Source organism: Diceros bicornis, unplaced genomic scaffold, assembly GCF_020826845.1.
Source record: "Diceros bicornis minor isolate mBicDic1 unplaced genomic scaffold, mDicBic1.mat.cur scaffold_357_ctg1, whole genome shotgun sequence".
Lineage (NCBI taxonomy): Eukaryota > Metazoa > Chordata > Mammalia > Perissodactyla > Rhinocerotidae > Diceros > Diceros bicornis.
Window position 1 is genome coordinate 220,019 of NW_026691228.1, and position 6,167 is coordinate 226,185.

General features: G+C 47.6%; 1 long non-coding RNA gene across 3 annotated transcripts; it reads left to right on the top strand.

The window, feature by feature from the left end:
* Positions 1-201: 201 nt before the first annotated feature.
* LOC131402921 (uncharacterized) lies at positions 202-5,527 on the top strand. 3 transcript variants are annotated; one of them, XR_009219077.1, is made up of 4 exons: positions 202-494; positions 1,193-1,351; positions 2,561-2,642; positions 3,786-5,527. It is a non-coding gene; the product is annotated as an uncharacterized LOC131402921 (long non-coding RNA). The 3 variants fall into 3 exon arrangements; XR_009219076.1 differs by lacking the exon at positions 202-494 and having other exon boundaries at positions 999-1,351; positions 3,786-5,526; XR_009219078.1 differs by lacking the exon at positions 202-494 and having other exon boundaries at positions 999-1,351; positions 2,593-2,642; positions 3,786-5,526.
* Positions 5,528-6,167: the final 640 nt, after the last annotated feature.

Genomic DNA, 6,167 nt, shown 5'->3' on the forward strand with positions numbered 1-6,167 from the left:
AATGTGGTCACAGAGATGGAAGATTTCAGATACTAGAACTAGGGAATAAAGTGGAAGCCAGGCTCATCGCAAAGTCGTGACCCAGATAATCTCTTCCCTGTAAAGAACGTAGAAGTTTATGTTGTTTACTGATTAAATGACGAATAATGTTATAGGGAAAAAACAGAAAAGAAAAACGTTTAGGAAGAAATTTCTATATTTACGGAAATAAAAAACTACAATATGAATTCAAATAAAAGATACCATTATGTCACAAACTGTTATTTGTCCCTCAGTTCTTCTCGTTTCACCAGACGTTTGCTGGATCCATAGCCCACAGAATAACGATTAGGTTTACCACCTCTCTCTCGCTCTCTCTCGCCATTGTAACCATGTGTCAGGTATGGCTGTTGGGACAAGAGAGGAAGCGAGACCAGCAGCTTCCAGGATCTGCTCTTACCAACAGGCAAACCTGGTACCCAGACTGACAGGGACGGAGTGAGTGGATGTCTCGGGTGAGCAGTCCCACATAGCCATCGGCCTTGACCACGAGAGTCCCGGGAATCCCAACCTCATTTCCTTGTTAGGGGCCTGCGCTGTGCAGGAGGAGCCTTGAGGATTTGGGTGGAGACAGCAGAAGGGGCAGGGCTAGAACATCTCCATCAATTTACTGTTGCCTCCGAGGAAGCCTCACCAGGAGACCCTAAGAGGACGAGTTTCTTCTTTCTTTCAAACATTGTATCATATCAAGTATTGACGTTGGCCGGTGTGCAGGGGCGTCTTTGTCAGCTTTCCCCAACTATACTCTTTGCAGTTGAAATAAACCTGAAACGACTTCAATCTGACTGGAAACATTTGCCCCTGCCCAGAACAAAGCAGTCTCTATCATGATTTGAAAAAGGGGCCTCAAAAAACGCTTGGCTGATTCTAGCATCTGGTCGTCAAGGAGGCAATTGACCATCACCAGCCAATGTCAGCTCTACCACTGACTCTTCCCAAGTGTCCTCCCAATAGGTGAGAAGAGCTAGGAGTCCACCCAGCAGGAAAGCCATCCTGCTGGCTGTGGGACCCAAATGCAAATTAAAAAACCATGCCCCTGTGGAGCACCTACTTTCCTCCCTTTGGATGGGTCACTCATAATGCTCTCAACCACTCCCCACACTTTCCACAGGGTATGGCTAAAATCCAGCCCAATCTTGACTGTCTTCTTCAGGGTCATATCCCAAGACTGGATCCATATCGACATGGATGGTAGTTTATTCTTTGGTTTTCCTCTGGAATAATGGACTGTTGATGGGTCTCATTCTGTTGGATTAAAGAAGAGCATGTAGCCATTTCTTTAAACAGCGACATGTGACTACAAATGAAAATGGTTAGCCTATTTTATTTTTTTTTATTTTCAAATCTGTGTCATGGGCCAAATACATAAAAGCATAGAGATTTTTGACACTTCTTCATGACTATCACGAGCCAAACTCCCTCAAACAATACGCTCTTCACACTCCCATTGCGGTCGGTAACTGACAGTCGTCTCCAGCTGAGAAGTAGTGAGGCTTAGTGGAATCACTGTTGAGTATCCAGACACGCCCTCTGCCCAAATCTTCATTTTCTTTTCCTTTTTTTTAAAAAACCAGCTCCTCGTGATATGCTAGCACGTTATTTTGCTTCTGAGCAAATGACCTCAGTTTTGTTCACAACCTAAATGAAAATTTCCTTTCATCCCTGTATATCTGTGAATATGTCATTCACTATGAAGATCAGACCTCTGCAGCTTCATTTACTAAGAACCCAGGTCTGTGCACATCTTCTCCAGGAAGGTAGCTCAGTGGGAATACCCAGTAACGGTGACTTATTCACTTCCAGAGAGAGTTGTGTTAGCTAGATGCATGTTCTTTCTGCCGTAAACCATGAGTCATGACAGGGTTGGGATATAGATAGTTTTGGTGCTTATGGTGAGTTTTGGGTTCTACTTGGCTGACTTTTATTTTTGTGGTAAGGAGAGAAGAAGTGGTTACGTTTTGCTATGCAATTTATCTTGGAAGTGAGGATTTCCTATGACCCCTCTTTAAAGCCCCAGATCTAGTTTAATTTGGACGTATCCCAGGATTGTAAGGCATGCTTTAAAAATCACTATTTGCAACTATATTTCTGATTCTGTGTAAATCAGAACTTTTTTGTTATAGTGTCACCAAAACAAAATATAGCGATAACTTGGATCCTGAGGCTATGTAAAACAGCCACAGCAATCTATTCTCCAGAATTTCAACTTTTAAATGTCTATCAAAACAGAGCCACCATTTTCTAAATTATAGCAAATAAATATGAGAAAGTTAAACAAACAAAATAATTTTATAGCAATGGAAAAGTATTTCTGTCAGTTTTTATTTTAGAGTTTCATGCATGACTCCATTTGAAAAGTAGACTCTGCCTTTGAAAAATGTTTAAAAACAAGTGCTCTAGACAAGAAATTGCAAACTGGCACACTGGGGGCCATCTTTGGTGAATCATAGGTTGTTTTGTCTAAATAAGGTTTTGGAAATCAGGTCTTTTATGTAAAATACACATTTCATGCTCCTATTAGAAATCAGAAGATTTTACACTCTTGTCCCATAGTGACAATGACCAACTGGCTGGAAGCAAGTAGAGGCTGCCTCTTAAGACAGGTCATGAGTTTCCGTAGTGACTAATTCCACATCAGTCCCTGTTGTCTTCCACCTCAACTCTCTTACTCACATACTTGACCCACATGGACACCCACACTCCACAGCTGTGTCTTTTCCTGTTTCTCATCTCTCAGCTGCACTTTCAATATCTCAACCAGCACATTTCACATACACTTTTGCAGACTCTGATGCTGCATGGTCTGTGTCTTTGTATTTATACTGCATAATCTCACACTGAAGGAAAATGCAGTTCATCTTCAGAAAACTCTCTGAGATCATTAGCAACAGAGTGGAGCTTGGCGAAATGACGATCAGGAGTGAGCACATCATCTTGAGACTTGGTCAGCGAGAGTTGAATGTTCACGCTATCACAATGCCGTAGGCCCCAGAGAGTACAAAAGAAATCAAAGGAATGGAACTATTTATCCACACATGAAAGGGGATGCATTTTCTCACATACCCCTAGCTCGAGTGACGGGTGTGTGGAGCACCTGCCCTTCAGCTGCCGTCTGCCCCTCAGGCAGAACTCTGCCACTCAGGGTGTTTGAAAGACATTGTCCAGACTAATCCATTGAGAAACGGCTGCCCAGGTGTTCAGATGCCTTGGAGCAAAACAGACGTGTTCTAAGGTTTATAAAAGTCCAAGACGTTTCCTCTTCTCCTAGAGTCCGTTTCATGTACTTCATCCCAGTGCAGCGAGGGCCCTGTGAACAGACACATGCAGCCTCAGATTTAAAACACCCCCTGCTGCCCCACAAGCAGCTGATGCCTGGGGATGCCTGTTCAGTGGAATAAAGATCAGGCATGTGCCCATTATCCTTACTCTTTCTCCCCAACACCTCTTCAATATACTCAGACATGGTGAGAGTAAATCTGTGTCAAATTCAAAAAAAAACCCTAAAAACCAATGATTGCTCATTTTAGTGTAAAGTAAAATGAAATTCTCGATGTTAATTAGACCTTTATTTGAAATCTCAAGAACCAGTTAAATGAATTCTTATTCACTGCCGTAAAACAATGTTTTAATGTTTTTTGCAAGACACGATAGGGCCTCCTACTGCCCGATTTGTTGAACGTGATCATTCAAGGAGAATGATCTGCTTTTAGGCAAGAACTATTTACATATGGCTCTTTTCTTTCCAGGAAAACATTTTAACCCTGCTGTTCCCATGATGTCACAAGGACTAGAGTGTTGGGGAGGACTGAGAGCACACTCTTCCTCTGGAGTATGTTAGACTCTAAGGGTCCATGACACAGGAGTGGGGAACATTTCATTCATCGAGGATTGAGCCTCTCGTGCTGGGTGTTGAAAGAAACACCAGTGACGTCCCCGTGTATTCACGTGGAGTATCTGACAGTCAGTCATTGCAGGATTACAGAAGGAGGGGCAGTTCAGAGGGGAGGCCCCGTGGAGGCAGGCATGGAGGAGCGCGTGGTGACTGACACCGAGAGCTTGTGACCCGGGCAGGTGGCAGACTCTGTTCGGTCAGAAGACTCTGCCGACTGCAGTGCATAGAAATCCACGTCCGTCCACGAGAAGTCGCAGGACGAGAACACCGCTGACAGGAAGTCACCTGTCAGAGCGTGCGGCACGAGTGGTGAGAATGTTGAGTCTGAACCAAGGTCGTGGTGTCACAGTGGTGGAAAGGCCACTGGAGGTGAAAGAAGCAGACCCAGAGTCATTTCCAAGAACAAACTGGAAGGTTTATGGGACCAATTAGGCAGAGATCCTGAGGAGGAGAGGTGAAGATGTGCAGTGGTTTCCGGCCAGGAAGAAGAGTGTTCCATGGACGGTGAGGACAGATGCGTGCTGGGCTTCTCTGAGGGCTGGGAAGACGCACGGGGAGCTTGATTTTAGACATGACACAAGTTCAGTGATGGTGCTCAACACACATGCGCCAAGGCGTGTCTCTCACACACACACAGCCTAAGAACAGAGTCCATGATCACGGCACAGCCAGAGTGGGCACGACACTGTCGCCACTGACACAGGCAGGGTGAGGGGGTTGGGCCTGTCAGGTGTTCTGAGGAGAAGTCGGCCGGCCTGAGAGTGCTGGAAGGTGCTCAATTCTCATCAAGAGGAGGGCCGGTTTCAGAGATGAGAAGAGAGAGCTGGAGAGGGGAGAGCAGAGTCAGGAAAGGGCGGTGAACCATGAAGCCGAGCAAGGAGGGTCCCTGTGGGGCCACACGTTTCCCAGAGGCCTGATAGGGTCAGAACGTTAGGGGCTTCCTCGGAGATCTCACTCTCCACGGAATGGTGAGCGCAGAGGTCAAGGGCAGGATGGAATAAGGGATGCACGGCGAGGCCTTAGTGACTGCTGCCCTGATGTACGGGAAGAAAGGCTTCCAGGTCACGCCCAGGCCCCACCAGATGTGTGCCGGCTGTGTGACAGGAGGCGGCAGGAGGAAGAGAGGGGTGAGCACTGATATGGCAGTCAGAACTCCAAGGCTCAGCGAACAGGTGGCCCCAGAGAAGAGGAGAGGAGACTTCCTCCTGGAAGGACATGCACAGGGAGAAGCTAAGGCCTGTCCTTGCAGGGGCTGGGCGTTAGTGTGCAATCTCATCGGTTTTGGGGAGTGAATATGTGTTTCTGGAGCACGCACAACATGCCGGGTGCTGTGTGGCATCTGGATGAAAACACTGAACTGACGCAGGCGCAGGTCCTCACAGGGGCTGGCAGGGGAGACAGACCTGCCGGGAGGCACGGGCAGCAGGCCCAGGCGGGGGGAGGGCAGGCCTCCACTGCAGGCCGGGAGGTAGCAGGAGGAGCCCACAGAGCCAGCCTCACCCACACAAGGACCGGGAGATGAGAAGAATTTAGGAGAAGACAGAAGAGGGTGGAGATAGGGGAATGTGAAGAAGTGGGGGCGTCCTGGGGGAGGGGAGACAGCAGGACAGCAGGGCGTGAAGCTGGTGAGGAAAGCGAGCCCCTCAAGGGTCGGGGGAGCCCCAGGAAAGCCCTTAGCTGGGCGGTCAGAAAACCAGTTTGTCAGAAGGATCAAGGAGAGATTGATGGAGCCAGTGCTGAGAGCAGGGAGCTCAGTTAGGCGGCTGTTGTAAGAAGCATGTGCTTTCCACCCGCGAGGTGCTGGGACAGAGGACGTAGATGCATATTGTAGAGAAGGTCTGAAGGATTGAGAAAGCACGGGATGGGTTTCCTCCCAATCAAGGGAGAAGGTTGGATGAAGGCTGGACACGCTGGGCGGCTGCTCCGCAGGTGACCACATCCGACCCCTGAGCTGCTGACACTCATCTGCAGAAAAGCGTGTCAGTGCTGGGTGCATATTTACTTATTTTACCAGCATTAAACAACGCTAAACAGAATCCTTGAACCTCTGAATTAACCAGACTCCAGACATTCCTGTAGAAATATCTACAGCTTTCTGGTGGACTGGACTTTGATTAAAATAACAACAACAATACACAAATCCATGTGCCGTGTCGGTGCCTCTGGGAGCCTGGAACCATCCAAGGAGACTTGGGGAAGCCTGGTGTGTAGATGGCAAGATGGGAGCCCGTGCGTC